The sequence below is a fragment of the Anser cygnoides genome, chromosome 11 (genome assembly GCF_040182565.1).
Source record: "Anser cygnoides isolate HZ-2024a breed goose chromosome 11, Taihu_goose_T2T_genome, whole genome shotgun sequence".
Classification (NCBI taxonomy): domain Eukaryota; kingdom Metazoa; phylum Chordata; class Aves; order Anseriformes; family Anatidae; genus Anser; species Anser cygnoides.
In genome coordinates, this window is record NC_089883.1 from 9,444,637 (window position 1) to 9,461,391 (window position 16,755).

Here is a 16,755-nt window from a genome sequence, read left to right on the forward strand (position 1 = left end):
TTGCCTAGAACGAAGAGTCACCTTTAAAATATATTTATAACTGCTGATTATTTACTGCGGTATTTTTCATTTATGCTAGTAAACAGAACAAAAAATACTCCAGAAATGGAGATCTGAAGCTGAAACCATTGCTCCACTAAACCTCAGATCGTCTGCATGGTACTTTGTTTTATGTTTGCAATGTGATACTCCGAAAATGCCAGCAAACTTGACCTCACCCTCGGCTTTGGACTTGCAAAATGATCTCTGCTTGAAACTTCCTCACATTTCCTTTCATGTGCCAGATCAAGACTGAGACCAATCAGATAAAGCAGTGTGTCTTGAAGGCTTGACTCACAGCTGTCCAGACAGTTAAGCTTAGCCATGGACGGGGGGAAGGGGGAAGAGAAAAAAAAAATCTGTTTTCTTTGCAGACTTACAACTGCTGTATCGCATGATGTGACACTAATTTCCCAACAGTGTATACTTTGAAGCTGACAAGTGTTAATCTGTGATTAAAAATTCCAAATGAATCTAAGTGCCTGTCACTTAGATGTGTCCCTCAGTTGCATTGGTGACCACAGGAAAACAACCAGGACTCCATCTGTCCATTTATGTGGGAGGAAGGTGCTGCAGAGAACTAATTACAGGGTGAACCAGTCAGCTTTCTCAGCAGTTGCAGATCAGATAATAGTTGACTCCAAATAAGCCTAAATTAAAATGCAGTTTGTTTGTAATTTACTGTTAGGATAAAGGATAATACAATGGACTAAAAAAAATGAAAAAAAAAAAAGGAAATAAAAAAGACTGAACAATGACAACCACCCCCCAAAAAAAATCAATGGGAAATTTTGCATACCGACATACTGACTTCTAGAAACTCACGTGTATATTGTGAACAATTTTACTAACTGGTTGAGAAAAATAGTTGTTTTATCAATTAATTAAAACATGTATCCATGAAACAGCTGTACCAGGAATGCAATAATTGCAATAGATAAATAAGAAGTGTAATTGGAAAACACGCAGTACCTGCAGGGGAAATTGTGACTTTGAAGGAACCTCATATCAGGCAAACGTGACAGCTTTTTACAGACAACATACCTTTGATAAGTACACTACAACTTATTGCTTATGCTTTGAATATGCATTTACAATTAAACAAATCTGCAGCGCCTTGTTAGCAGTACATAAGATTGAGCTATTTTTGCTTCTTTGATAAATAACTCATTCCAGAACCTTTTAGAGTAATAAATTCATTTTAAGTAAAAAGCAGCTAACTGTAGAGCTTGTTAAACTGTAACAAACAGATATAATAAACATTAAATATAAATTAAACACACTAAGTAGGAATATTACAGATGATTTAAATCAAGAACTAAAAGCTACGAAATAAGTAGAAAAATTCAAAACATTTTCAATAATTAATAGTTACAGCAAATATTCAAAACTGTTGTTTAGTCTAGATTAAATCCTTATTTGGGCCATATTAGACTAAAAAATGCCCTCTGGTGTTCATGTGCTGGCTTGCTTTTGTAATGGAGTAAGAATAAGAGGAATGCTGGAGAGGAACACTAACAGTTTTACTCTCAAACACTTACTTACATGAGTAAATCTACTGTGTGAGGAGTAGCACTGAGCTCCCCAGGACTGTCTGTGCAAGGAGTTCCTCTTAGGCATCATTTACAGAACTTAAGCCATTAAAATCTATTAACTCTCCTCCTTGGCTGTAACGTTATTTACATATTTCCCAATGAACAGAGCCAGTCATTAAGAGGAAATAAAAAAAGACTGTGCACTGGACAATAAATACATTTCTCACAAATAGAATTATTTGAGTTATATGGGGTTAAATATGCTGTCAAGGAAGGAGTTGACTAAGCAAATCAGAAGCTTGGAAATCAGTTTAGACCCTGCAAAGCACATTTCACTTAAAAAAACTAACAAAAAAGAGCAAAAATATAAAAAAAAACAAAAAACAAGAGAGGAAAAAATCCCCAATGCAGTAAACATCTGTAACTTGTGAACACCCTCCTTTGCCTACAGTGCTGAAGCTTCCAGAGCAAATAGTTCCCCTTCCCTTACCCACACCAAGAAAAGTGACACCCAGAAAAATGTTACAAACCAGACTCCTCTCTTGTTTTGGCTCACAAATGCTACGCTATTTTTGATGGAAACAGGAACTAAATAGTACAGCAGCTGGCCCTTAGATTTATGGAAAATAGCAGCCCTTTTCACTGCCATGGCAATCTTCTCAAGTCACTGTAAACATTCACGGTAGCACGCGTGTGTTTCTCTAAGGAGGATCCGTGCACTGTGCGTGCAGTGCCCTGCTGAATTTCATATAGCAGCAGAAAAAATGGCTGTTTAAAACCCTTGGAATCACACTGCTTCAATGCTCTCTTTATTTTATATACAACAGATCTCCTCTTTTGAAAATTTATCACTTATTGTCCCCCACTGGATGACTTATTGGATTCTAGTTTCTCTGTGAAGTCACCACCATCATTTAAAAAAAAAAAAAGTAGCAATGGCATGGCACACTGGCAGTTAGGTAATATGGACCCACAGTTATCCGAGTGATTTCTTAGATATAGGTATTCCTATTAGTGTGCCTATCTACATTAACTTCCCTTGCTTTTGAGCATCTTTTTCTCCACTGACAGTGCTATTTGTCTCCCCCAAGCGCAATGGTCATCAAAATGCAGTTATAACAATTCCAAAATTACTCACAACAAGAAATTAGTATCTTGTTAGGAACATGGCATTGAAATGATGGCATTATAATCACTGAAAGATTTAAGCGGACATGATTACAGTCATTTCTATCTCGACGTGATTATGATAATTTGTATCTATTAATTAACACACTTTCGAAATCTGTTGCCATGTTCACTTTTTAAACAAAATGATACACTTCAACTTAATGAAGTGAAATTCACCCCAGCTATGTTACTTATTTCTTTTCAATATTTTTGCACGACCGTAGCACAAGCACAAAACAAGTACCACCAACTACTGAAGAGCTAAGTTACCTGGATGGGATCAGAACGAAGTCGTGTGCATTTCTAGTAGTGCCGGCGGAGAATCTCTTGACAAGTCTTCTACATAAGTGACATGGCTGTTCTCTGCTGTTCCCTTGACTTCACTTGTCATATAAATACAGCATTAAGGAACGTGCCACTTGTACTTCTATCCATATCGACACGTCCTGAGTCAGATTTGGCTTGTGTGTCACTCAAATCCATTTATGTTTCCAAACTACAGGGGAGAAGAGGATTTCTGAAGACTAAGTTTATTGAGCAATTAAAATGAAAGTCTAGAGTGAAACCTTGCTAGGCTAACAAAATATCTATATTTATCTAAATAATAATATGACTAATAATACCTCATACATTACACACTGAATGGAATAGCAGCAGCTAGGCATATATCTATTGCTACTGTACAGCTGAGAAAGTTGAGGATGATAAAGATGAACGAATAGCCTTAAAATCACCCAAGATGATGTCATTATTATTAGTAGTAGTATTTAAATAAGGAAATAACCAAGAAGCATGAGAGTCTTGAGGAGGCAGCAACAGAAAGATTTGGAAGAAGGATAAAATATATACCAGGAAAGGGTAAAAGCAAGCAGAGCTTTTCAGACAGCACAGTGAAAGTCTCAGCAGACATCTCCTCTCTTTCAAGCCTCCCTTGGACATTAGGACTCTCCAAGCTGCCTGTTACCCATGTTAAAGAAAGGAGAAAAGCTACAGCTGATTAACTCTTCAGTCTACTTACTTTTAACCTACTAGCTGATGTTTAGCTCTTAATGCTGGCCAAGCTTATTCTCTATCTGAATGATGACCCCTACCTTTGGAGAAGGATGTGTAAGTGGTGACAAGCACACAGTTAGATGAGGAGGGTAATGAAGGAAAATAGCAAGCCCCAGAAGCAAGTTAGATAAAAAGGTCACAGACCAACCAGTGATAAAGTGAATTTGGCAGCCAAGTGAAGAGAAGGGGGGGTGGGAGGCAGAAATACAGCACCAAAACCAAATTACCAGTGGTTAGCACCACCTAGCAATCCCTGCTTTCTAGGGCATGCAATCAGTTGCTATTGATCTTCTGTAACTTCCAGCAGACCCCAGGCAGGGAAGAATCAAGTTTCAAGAAAGCAAATCAGGCTCCGGAGCCAGGATACATATTTCTACCTTCTTTCCCTGTTATGTCCTTGAATTTCCTGGGCAGGATTGAATTACATCAATTTCTCATTACTCACCATTTTAACATTTTACATTTACAGTAGCAAGCCAGAGCCAACAGCACTTCTGCTTGTATCTTAAACTGGCAAAACTTCAAAATGTTGTGCCATAATTTCACAAAACAGGCTGGGGATGGACTTGATTTGTATTTACTGTTTATACCAAGGAGACACTGTGTCAGGACACTAAAATACCTCTGAAAAAAACTATCAAGGAGGGTGCTCTATACAGCATAGGTTTATGCAGTTACTTTCAAGCAACCCATATATAATATTGTTATGCTACTGCCTGGTAAGAACAGAACAACTAAGTTGAGCTTTGTTATAGGCTGCCTTGAATATGAATCATGAACATGTGTGATTTTAACTTGAAAGCTAAATCAGAAAGAGCATTTGACTCCAGATAAGGCATCTAAACAAATCTACATAGCTGATAAAACCAATTCCAGAAATTATATGAGGAAATTTAAGGAAGCAAGCGCAAAAGTTAGTTCATGTTAAAATTCATAATAAATAGGCTGTTGTTTTAATTCAAAAAATTGTCACTTCATTAAAAATATGTTTTTAAAAAGCCCACTCCTATCAGAAATTCTTTTTATATTCTTTACCTCATACAGGTCAAAGAACCCCAACATATATGCTTTAGTTGGGTTTATATCATTATTTTTTGGAAGGGTTCAAAGATTTCAGAAAATCCTTTTAACAAATTGTCAAAAAATTAAGTTAGCCCTTTTAGAAGGGCAGGTAACACTTATTCATAAATTCATTGATTCAATTTCCAACACTTCCTGACTATTCCCCTCCCCCCAAAAAAGTCATGTTATTTAGGTGTGATCCCAGCTGCTCAGCTTCCCCAATATATCCTAGAATTTTTGCTACCTGTACCTACATTATTTATGAAGGCAATACATTCCCTGAAGCAGGAGTTTGATTGCTTATATATGTATACAATAGGGGGGGACCTAAAGGGGACCTAAACTAACAACAGAAGATTTAACCACAGTAAATCAAATAAATATTATGGAACACATTTTACAACTAGGTAAACTGAATTGAATTGACCAAGGTGAGGGAACAAAGTAACAGGAGACTTGGAAATAAAAGTGAAAAATCTTACCTAGCTACTTATTTTAACTAAGCCCACCGGATATAAGCAGAACATATGAGACACACTTTTCACTGCATGCCTTCTCCATTGAGCAGATGTGTCTTGGAGTGAGAGGCTTGTAGCTGTCCGGAGCTCTACTTGTTGTTTTGTGTCATCTGCAAACTTAAAAGCCATCTTTCTTGCTGAAAATGGTGAATATGCAACAGAAAAGAACAATATAAACTACAGTTTTTTATTTAAAAGAAAAGAATGTTTTATTGTCTTTGCAATTGAGATGTAGGAACATGCTCGTATGGTGGAAGATAACCTGAAATAGGTTGCTCTGTTTTTCTATTTTGTCATTTAATTATTAATTGTCCATTATAGTATGTCTCAATTTTTTTCCTGAAAACAAACAATATGTGCAGCCTGTAAAATCTGGGTAAGTTTTGTAGTTGTTTTGTTTTCATAGCTGAACACTGCTATTGCAATTCACTCTCAAATATTGTTCAAGGACTACTGGTTTTGCAGGGTCTCCTAAGCAACTCGTAAAATAGCAGTGCAAAGTGTAAGACAAGAAATTACCTCTAGATGCATATTTCAAGACATCTCCATCTCCCAGTTCCCTCAACTCATCTGTGCTGCACCACTTACAAATTCCTCATGAAGATGATGATCCTGAGACCCTCTTCTTCCACAACCTCACACCATTAGAACAATAAATGCCAATAGATTCAGTAAGTTAATGACTATAAGAAGTTTACAGTCTGTTCCTAATAAATAGATTAAACAATGACAAACACAGAAAAAAAGAAACTGTGATATTACACTTTACAATTTCCCCCCAAAAAACACATCAGAAGAAAGGAAGACTGATCAACCCGATAAACTAAGGAATGCATTTAAATTAAAACCTGATTATTGACATAATGCATTTTTACTTAGGAAACCAAGTGATTAATTGAAGAGAAAGTCAGATGAAAAGTGGCCTATAATGGAGTTGTGGAGGCAGCATCTGTAAGCTGACCAGACTAAAAATGCAGATGTAAAACTGATAGCAGTTTTTTTTTTAATTGTTGCGTTTGTTTTTTATTTTTTTAAGAGACTTAACATCATGAATTGTATTTGAAATCTAATTTCAGTGCCAATTACTTTCTCTAGCTTAATGAAAAAATATATTCATAGTAATGTAGATTTCATGTACTTAAATTTCATTTGAATGTCTAATAAGGAAAATGCAGACAAAACAATGATTGTGCTTCTCCAGGTTGAATGGAAACCAACTAATGTTACTGTAACAAATGTTCTTTCTGGACAAATTTCCTAGACATTTCTAATCTATATGCAACTTCCTGAGGAGGCGGAGTGGTTTGGAAATGGGAAGAGTTCTAGCTTCACAGTACACACACGAAATGTAGGCATTTTCTCTAGCATTTTTGCAGGTGTCTGTTTTAATCTACTTGTTAATGACATCACTGGTGGTGATACAATAATATTTCTCAATGTTGCATTAAAATTATACTCTATTAAAACAATCATTAGTTGATTTATTCACTGTTGCCTGAAGTCATTCCCAGTGTCCACTGGGAATATTTCTTTTAATTTTCTGTTGCCCCCCGCCCCCCTTTTTATTTTATTTTATATATTTGTACAACAAATCCCTCTTTCAGAGGAGGCAACTAAATACTAATATTTCTCACTGTTACTGCAGGTGAGAAATAGTAACTCAGATCAGAGCTGAGTCTTTAGAACGAAACCAAGACAGACATACTAAAAGCCTGGAGGCACATGCCTTGATGAGAAAAAGAAATGGCAAGAGATCTTTGCAGCTGCATATAAAACATACTGAAAAATTTAAATGACATACGAAATTCTACGTGCTGCGTTAACACACAATCATCACAACACACATTTTCCACTCCAAAAAAAGTTTTCGTCAATGGAATCATGAACCTTCATTATGAACCTTCAAGAAGGCTTCTTATAGCCATTAGTCTAATGGTAGAAAATATATAATAAAATATAGATATTTTAATGTACTATAATATTATAACACCACCAACAAAATGTTTTAAGATGCTGAGAAAAGATGTGGTAAAAGAAAGAACAAAGAGGACTGGAAACAGATCTCATTCTTGTTCAAAGTAAAAAAAAAAAAAAAAACTATTACTTTTTTGTGTGTGTGTGTGTGCTATGTACATCATTCATGTGAAGACAGACCATGCTTCACATCTATAATGACTTGGAAGGTTGTTGGTGATTTAACTCTTCTAACCTCAACAGAGCTAGCTTAGTTTAGCAACGTCCTTCTTGAAAAGAAAACCACAGCCCAGATTGAAAAGGAAATCTCAGTTTTATGGAAATCTCATGAAACTCACAGAGCAGCCAAGACTCCAGAAAGACTTCCTTCACTGTTGTCCTTGTAGGTCTACAGATATGGGTTTTGGGCAGATGGGGAGACCATCTCTTAACCATGACAATCTGGAAATAAGGAAAAAATGAAAAAAAAATTAAACATTAAGACTCATGAGCACTACAAAATAGGCAGAAAACTAAATAGGTAATACAACTCCATATTCTATAAATATTTGCATGAAATGCTTGAATTCAGGTGTGGAGGCAATTGCACTGAATTCAGACAGAAAAAGCATGAAAGTAGAGCTGCAATTAAAGCTGATGATAGTAATCCAATATCATTGTCATTTCTGATGATGTAAGCTGTCAGCCAGATATTTTTCTCTAAAATCATATACTTTGTACCTTAGCTATATTTATTATTATGTATCCTTCCTAATACATAAGAGAAGTCTGAAGGATTAGCATATTTTTTTTAATCAAACATTCTGGTGTTTTAACCCCATAGTCAATGATTAATTGGTGTGCTAGATGAAATACTTGTTTGAAACAGTCAACTTTATAAATACCAGCATTTTAATATAAATGAAAAGGCCTTGATTTAGTAGTATTTTCAAGTTAAATAAAAAGGGTCTCCAGGGGCTTTGCACCATGGCTTTCTTAACAATAGTAATAAAACAATGGCAAAGCAGAATCGAAGTAAGTACTTCTGAATTCAGAAAGCCTAAAAAAGCTTGTAAACATCCTTACTCCTATACTTCCCTGCTAAGGATCACTCCAGACATTTGCCCCTTGTAGAGAAAAGACCCCCCTTCAGTACTCACTGCTTTCCATATTCTATCTCAGATCCTCTCTCCAGATTTTCAGATTTCCTTTCACTGACTTAAGAAGTGCAGCCTCAGTCTACCCTGAGAGATGAAGAAAACAAAGGGACACTGTTCACAGCAAGCTCTTCATGTCTCAGCAACTCCCATGGCTACTATGGTTTTGATTTCCATGGTAAAACCAGGAACATTGTGTGGGAAGGGTTTGCTTTCCTCGTTTATGTATTGAAAAAAAAAAAATTGTTCCTCTTTGCAACAACAAACAGGACTAGTACATTTTTAACGCAAACAAGCAGCCGTAGGAACCTCAGACAACCCGGGTAGCCTAGCAGCATTATGTTGGAAATACCAATACACCAATAATAATGCCATCTCTGTAAAATCCTATGAACCCCAAAATTAAAACCAGCAGAGTCTTTACAGACAATGTATGGGGGAAAACTAGGTGATAAAGTCCTGACCCCTTCCTTTCTTGTCAATATCTTTAAGGGCATTTTGTCCACCTGCTTAAAAAGAATTCACCAATATCAATGAATGTGTTACAGTTCAAGAACAGTTATTGTTTAGTTAAACTCTCATTACTGTTGTATATAATTACAAAACAATCCTCAGATTTCTCTTGCCCCTGAAAAAAAGGAAGTAGAATTACATAGCAAGGTAATAAAACAACCTTATCTTACAGAAAATGAGAAATTCACATGTTTAATATTATTATTTCCTGCTTGGAAATGATCATCCTCTGTCTTTTTAATAAAAAGCAGAAATGTTATAAAATATATATGAAAAAAATCATCACTGCCAGATGAAAAGGATTACGGGTAAGTAGCACTCCCAGTTTTGCAAGTTATAAAGGCATAGAGCCGTTTGAAGTTGGAGACCCATGCAGATGACAAGCTGCTTTCAAATACAAGCATTAGCCAACCTCCTCACTCCCCAGCTGCCCTTTTTGGGACTATTTCTATAAATGTGACAAGATGTTAGATTGCCAAGATTGCTGATTAGAACATTTCAAGTCCTGCCATCTACTAAGAGAATCATTTGACCACAAACTCTAAGTATTTCAGATGTTTGACCATTAAGTCACGGGTAGCATCACCCTGGGAGCCCTATTTATAGCTCTTTTGCTTCATTGTAAGGTCTTAAATTAAAGGTAAAAAATGTCTTCAGTTCTTTTACACGCAGACAAAAAGCTGATGAAATAAAGTCAGTTCAGTTGAATTTTCAGAGCAAAAGAAATCAGCATTCAGGGTGCTGCCTTTGAACAGTGAAAGAAGCTTTTATTCTTTTATAAATATCATATTTTATACACAGTTTATAAATAGACTTGGCAAAGAAATTTCACCCAAATGTTAGCAATTTCATATCTTTCATTTACAGGATATTGACCCATTTGATTTGTAATTAATTGCAGAGCTTTTTCTCGTTAGCTTATCGATTGAGGAGTCTGCAATGCATTCTTGACCACATTATAAATTACAGCCTTGGATCCAGGGTACATTTGGTTGCATTTAATTCCGGTTGTCTACATTATTCACATTGTAAGATTTACCTGCTCTACATCTTGCCAAACTATATCCTTTAGAGTTGAGAACTACAAGTCCTTTGTTATTGTAGATCCACTATGATTTATAAATTCAAATTTCTACTTATTCATATTTAAGAATGCAACAGTAAGAAACAAAAAAAGCTTCCATTTTCATGCTCTGAAAAAAGGCCTTAGCCAAATCTCATGAAACCTGCTGGAGGCTTTCCACTGATTTCAAAGAGCTTTGGATCAGTCTCCCAAGTGAGTAGGTTGTTGCAGAAGTGTGATTGAAGAGCATACTTTTTGAAAAAAATAACTAAAAATATAACAAGAAAAAAAAGTTAATCAGATCATTATCTAAAATAAAAGTAATAATAATAAAAATCCTTTACTGGAAGCCCCGTAAGACTACCAACATTGGAACCCCTTGCAAAAACCTCACGTAAAATAAAAGCCAAAAAACTCCAGGGCTGATCAGGAAGGGGAGTAAACTTCACATTCATTCAAACAGATGCAGGTATTAGGCAATAGCATTCATAAACACTTGCTATTCAGTAAAGGTAAGTGCTCTTATTAAAACAAACAAACAAACCAACCCTGTGCTTAAAGAGCACTTACCTGATTTCACAGCAGTGGAGTTCAGTAATAAGCATTAAAGGTAGCATGAAATCAACATTCTGGACCATCTTTTGCACCTGTTCAAGTTAAAACAAATGCAATAAGATACAAATTTAAAAGAAAGCTATTTTGTCTTGAGTGCGGCAGGAGAGAACAATGTCACGCCCTACATTTCATTTGAAATAAGCAAGCCCAGAGCAGCTCTCATTGCAAAACTGAGAGCCACTTCTGCTCAAGAAGGTGCAGCTCTGAATCACAGTTATTGCCTTTGATGTCCACCCTGACCCTGCACCACTGTCAAACACACTCTCAGCAGCCCATAATTCTATTCTGGTATTTTAGCATTTAAGCTGGAAGGTGCCCTCCCCAAAATGCATCTCCTTGTCACTACAAACACAACATCCTGAAAATGGAAGGAATTCTGTATTTAAGTACATAAATTACTGACTTGCTTGAGTCATTACCAAGAGGAAATGTTCATTAGAATAGAATTATGATCCATTCTGGCAAACACTGAAGAGCTGCATTTCCACCAAAAACGGAAAGGCCTCCAAGGCCTCCAGTCACCTTTTAGAGGTCCATCTCCTCTCCCTTGATCTTCACAGCAGGATTTCTATCCACTAAAAACCCAGCTACTTGGAAGAATCTAATGCCTTGCTTTTATATAAAGGTTTTCCAGCAAATGAGATAGAATTAAACTGTAATATAAACCCCTTCCAGCTGTAAAAATCAATCAATCAAAACAAAAAACAAAAACCAACAACTTGCATCAGTACGAGTTTCTGTTCCGCTCTAGACTAAAGCAGTTGCTAAAAAAAATAAATAAGATAATCCAACCCTAGAGCGATATTTTACCATGTTATTCCTCCAGGGTCTTTACCCATAGAGCTATATCCATTCTAAGCCCAATTTCTTTACCTCCTGTGCAGCACAGCGACTTAGGCAAAAACTTTTGGGATGTGCTGAGGTTGTGTTAGAAATGGCACTGCAGGCAGGTGAATGCCACTGCAGTAGGAGCGTTGAGGATGTGAGAATGCATTTTGTACTGACAAAACTGCGTTTACACCACGAAGCTTTTTCTGGTCCTATTTATTGCTCGCTCCTGCCCAACAAGTACATACAGCATAGCCAGAAAAACTGCATCTGCTCTTGGGGCTTCTCCTAGCACAAATTCTCCTGACAGGGATCAAACTCCTTATCAAATGTGGCTTGACACAGCCCTGCCAGCAAACATCTGTAGCTGAGACGTGGCCTAAAAGCCAGTGCTCTGAAGGGAAAGGCCACCAGCTGAGTTGTGCTTTCTCTTTGATCTTTCTGAATGCTTTTATCAAAGCAATCTAAAGGGTCTCTGCTGAAGGGATTGTTACTGAACTGAAAAGGAAAAAGCTGAGACACAAGAGGAGGAGAGGGATGCCTTAAAAAAAAAGGGGGGGGGGGGGGGAGACATTCAAGATGGGATCATGACGATATTAATTTTATAGTGGATGCCTGTAACTGGATATCTGAAGATCTACCTTGTTGCTTATATAAAAATGTCTACATTCATCTGGCTAGGGATTACATATCCATCTGTGCAGCCAAATAATTAATAAAATAACTTATTTCTCTTCTGCCACTCAAAGTTCTTTCAGAACAGTGTCAGTAATAATGTTTGCACAGATGGAGGCTTCCACCAAAGACTGAGTATTGTATACTCAAGACACACAACAAAAATTACTGTGGCAGTGCATTATTTTAGATCTATGCACCTAATTGTTTCAAGCTCTTGAAAAAGCCTGTTTAAACCGTAATTTATGAATGGGTTCGGAGTAACTAGTGACTGCAGCCAGCACAAAGTCATTGAGCAGCCTGAATCCATTTGCCTGGTTTTGACAGAGGCCAACATGCTGCCTGATGGGCTGGTGTGCTTCTCCTCCCTCCCCAGGTGGAAATTCCAGACCTGCTCAAGTGTCTGCTCATTTTGCAGCACACTGGCTGAGATTGGACAAAGATATGTTGAGACGTGTTCTCACACAGCGTAAAGCAGCTTCAAATAAGGATTCTTAATATGTGTGAATGTCAGCTCACTATCACACAGGGATTTTTGTTTACCTAGAGAGCCTCGCCCCCATTCTCCAAGGCAAGCCAGCCAGCTAGCCCAAGGGATGGTGACCTTAACCCACAGTAATTTGACAGAGCTATGATCCCTGTTGCTACTCCCTGGAGGAACCAGATAGCACTGATGACAGATCTTTGGGGGATGGCGAGTGACTCAGTAATACCCTTGGAAAGCACAAAATTGCTACAGCCAAAAAGCTTGAAAAAGAGATCTTTCAGGAACTTGAAGAGCAGACTGATTGGGTTATTTCTCTTCCTCTCCACAACAGACTGGAGGAAACAACAGGCAAACTCCGACTGTCTCACAGGGGGAGGGCACAAACTCATCATCCTTAAAGCAAACAGTTAGAAAAGCAGAAAGCCCCAGAGGAGCCCCCTTGCACACATTTACTAAAAAACCTAATCCTGGCCTCTTAGCTCCCTGATGACACTTTCAAAGATTAAAGACGACTGTTTTGCTTTCCTGGCAGCTCTGCTGAAAACTGCCAAGATAAGGAACAACTAAGAAGGGCCATTTTAATACCTAAAACAGATATTTTTTGGAAGTCTTGAATGGAAAGGTAAGACAGAGGATGTGAAATTGAATGTGCTGGAGAGAATTAATTCCCCCAGAAAACTACAAGAGGCTGGCCCATTTCCAGCTCTGAGGCATTTTGTTTCCGATCTGTCCCATGTTGCCTTCCATCTTTGTTCCTCATCAGTCTGGTATTGCCTTTGTCCCTGCTCTTGGCCATTCCCATTTAGCCACACCTACTTCTGAAGCACAGACACACAGGCACACACTCACACACACCTCAGAAAACAGAGCTGAAGGTCTCTGCAATGCCAACCACCCAACTTGCTCCGATCTGCTGACTCTTGCTTGCCCCCAAAACCACTTTGTTCAAATTGAGTTTGTGACATGGGCTTGTGCACATCACAGAAACCAAACCAGGCTTAAATAGCACATAGTGCTAAACATCCTAGCTCTGATGAATATAGCAGTTACTAGAGGCTAACAACTCATGCTTGAGAATGAAATTTTCTAAGATACCTCATAAATTATTTTTTGTAATGAGCTTTTTTTTTTTTTTTTTTAACAGTTTTCCTACCTAAGTCCCCTGTGTTGCATTCCCATGCACAAATTTTGAATGATTTTCTTCACTTACTGTTTCTATAGACAAGATGGCTACTTCCTAGCAATGTTAGGCCAGGCTTCTCAGTAGTGTAACAGGATGAAATCACAGTTACTTGGTTTTTGGTTTACATTTATCCTGCGTGGGTTGAAGGGAAGGAGGAAACAGACTTACTTTCAAGTGACATCAGTCAAGAGGATTGCAAACAGTGCACTCGGTCAACTGTACAATTACTAACTGAAAAGCAAGTGCTTATACTTTTCCTGTACTCACAAAGTTAGTCTGATGGATAGCTTTAGAAACAAAAGTCTTATTTAGGCACAGAGTGCACCGCAAGGGATACTGTTACCTTGCCCAGTTTTGGTGGAAGAGAACCTGAAAAGGCTGGAGGTGCAGACTGTGTTACCAGCCAGTTTACAGGGAAGCAACCTGGGCTGGTCAATCACAGAAGCACAAACTGTAGCAAAACTTCCTTTAGCAATTTACCTTAACCTAGTCATTGCATTATTTAGCCTAAAATATTTATCAGCTAAGTTTATCACACCTTCAAGAACAAACATTTAAACGGGTTGCATTGGTTTAGCTAAACAGCCTTTAAACAAAAGTGCAGTGAAATTCATGCTTATGGACGTCAAGCTACTGTTTGTGGCTCTCACCCACAGACAGGATGATTCACCGCTCCCTAGTGAAGTGATTTAACTGGCTTCCATTCTAACTTGCCATTTTATCAGGGGCAGAGAAATTGAGCAATATGGGGAGAGGGAAAGAGGGAAAAAAAGAAACCTCTTTCAGAGAATGGAGCACAGCTAAAGTTTTGGTTTCATTAACTTAGACATAAGACTAAGCTACATCCAGTAGAGCTGGAAAGTCAACACACAACATCCATATCACTAGCAGTGAGTGCCTTGCTTCTCCAGTGGATGACTGAGTGTAAATATCCACTGGGTAATTCTTCACCATGACATTTATGGCACGGCTTTATCCCAAAATTCAAAGTATCAGCTATCAGGAAACATGCTATTTTCTAACACAAAGGTTTCAGAAACGCTCCATGGCATTCCAGATAGAGCAGGAATTTTGATGATTGTTTGAGCATGTAGCTTGCATAGGACTTTCACTGCCCAGACTCTTATAATCAGAGAATTGTGCCAAGGTTGAACATGCTAAGAAACAGAGTCAGTCTGCAAGCACAGACTGATTTGTGGTTTTCCTTGTCCATGTCCTACACAGCTAACCATCTGTCTATTCAACGAGAAAGAAATACAAGTGGCTGAATGTAGTCAGATCCTTCTCACTGTGGTAGGAAAAAACCAAAATCTTACCAAGAAAACTCAAGCTGAGGGATTTCATTTCCTTAGATTTGTGTCATTATATTCTTAAATGATTCCTGGAGAAGTAGAAAACAGAGCAAATTTATGACAGGCAAACACTCACTGCCATGCACTGAAATCTAAGAGCCAGTTTAGCTGCATTTGACCTGTCTGCTAAGGTTTTTATTTTTATTATTTATTTTTTTTTGGTGGCAACAGGTATAAGTCACCTTAATACCAGGAGTGGGTGTTTATCAGATGAATGGATTAATTGCTTGAATCAGATGATCCTTCTGCTAGGAAACCTGGAGTCTATAAAATGATTAATTAACGTGACTAATGTCAACAAATTCAAGTGTATGTTTCAAGGGCAAACAGATCAGACCTTCCTTTGCCCCCCTAATGTATTTATGGTCTTGTGCAGAGGAGGAACACATTAGGTAAAGGAGAAAACTACAAATACTAACAGGCAAACCACCATGGCCTTTATTTTATTTTTTTTTTTTTTTAAACCAGGCAAGAAAACAGAGTTTTAGTGGTCAAGACTGCAATTGGCCCACATGTTTTGGAAGAAAAAACTGCTTCTCAGCCCCCATGTTATCCCAAGCAAAAATGACTTTTGAAGAGAAAATGTTAGTTCTCATAGGAGACCAGCACAGAATTTTTATCACACCCACTGGCAGTGTTTTTATTTTTATTTTTATTTTTAGATGTTAATCTACTAGGATTTAAAAAAGAAAATCCAGCTGTTCCATCATAATGGCCCACCCTAGTCAGATATTTTTTAAATTACTTTCCACATTAGAAGGTTTTGCTGATGAATGGTGTAAGAACGATCACGATCTGCTGTGCTACCAGTTTCAGTCTTACTGAGATCAGACTCCAGGGCACTTTGTAAGCATATTTCTGCAGCAATATAATCTAATGGAGTAAAACTGATACCTCAAGCACATTGATTGAGCCTCTTTGCAAAGCAAAATGATGTTTTCATTTCTTAATGGCAGGCTCTTGCCAAACTCCTGTAAGAGCACAGAACATGGCAAAAAACTGACCTCAGTAGTGCTTAGATATTTAAAGGATTAGAACTCAATGTCGGTTGTGCAGCAGCAACCAGTCAATCATGCAATGCTCTCTTCACAGTCCTTGCCTTGGCACACTACTTATATTTGAAAGAAAATAGCACAAGAATTTGGAAGCCTAGAATGCAAAACACTACAGCCAAACATTCACACACAGTTTAGTCAGAAAAGAGTGCAGAAAATCTAAATAAGATGCATGTTGGTAGGGTAGTGACTGCAGCTGAAAAGCTCAAAGTGTTTTGTGCACTGCCCAAGGTTAAAAATTCTTACTGGCATCTACCCCGAACTGAATTTTTCCACAAGAGGTCTGAAAATACTATCCATAAGAGGCTTTCATATTGGAGTCCTGACGTCTCAAATATCTCACAACTACTTGAAGACTATTTGTAATTTGAAGGACTGGGCCTTTGTAAGAAGCCGTTTAAATAGACGGTACTGTACTAGGTTTTGCTGAAAAGCAAGTAAATTCCAATTTAAAAGTGTACAATTGTTATTTGATATTTATATAAAAAACATTCACC

At 37.6% G+C, this 16,755-nt stretch overlaps 1 protein-coding gene across 1 annotated transcript in view; it reads right to left on the reverse strand.

Annotated features, from left to right (window-relative positions):
- TMC3 (transmembrane channel like 3) overlaps positions 1-16,755 on the reverse strand; it is a 283,611-nt gene that overhangs the window by 54,360 nt on the left and 212,496 nt on the right. Inside the window, exons 7-12 of the mRNA XM_067003575.1 lie at positions 10,634-10,710; positions 8,491-8,574; positions 7,690-7,792; positions 5,897-6,012; positions 5,342-5,514; positions 3,015-3,240 (exon numbers count right to left, since the gene is read on the reverse strand). The gene's annotated coding sequence lies outside the window, so the exon portion shown is untranslated. The remainder of the gene's footprint in view (positions 1-3,014; positions 3,241-5,341; positions 5,515-5,896; positions 6,013-7,689; positions 7,793-8,490; positions 8,575-10,633; positions 10,711-16,755) is intronic.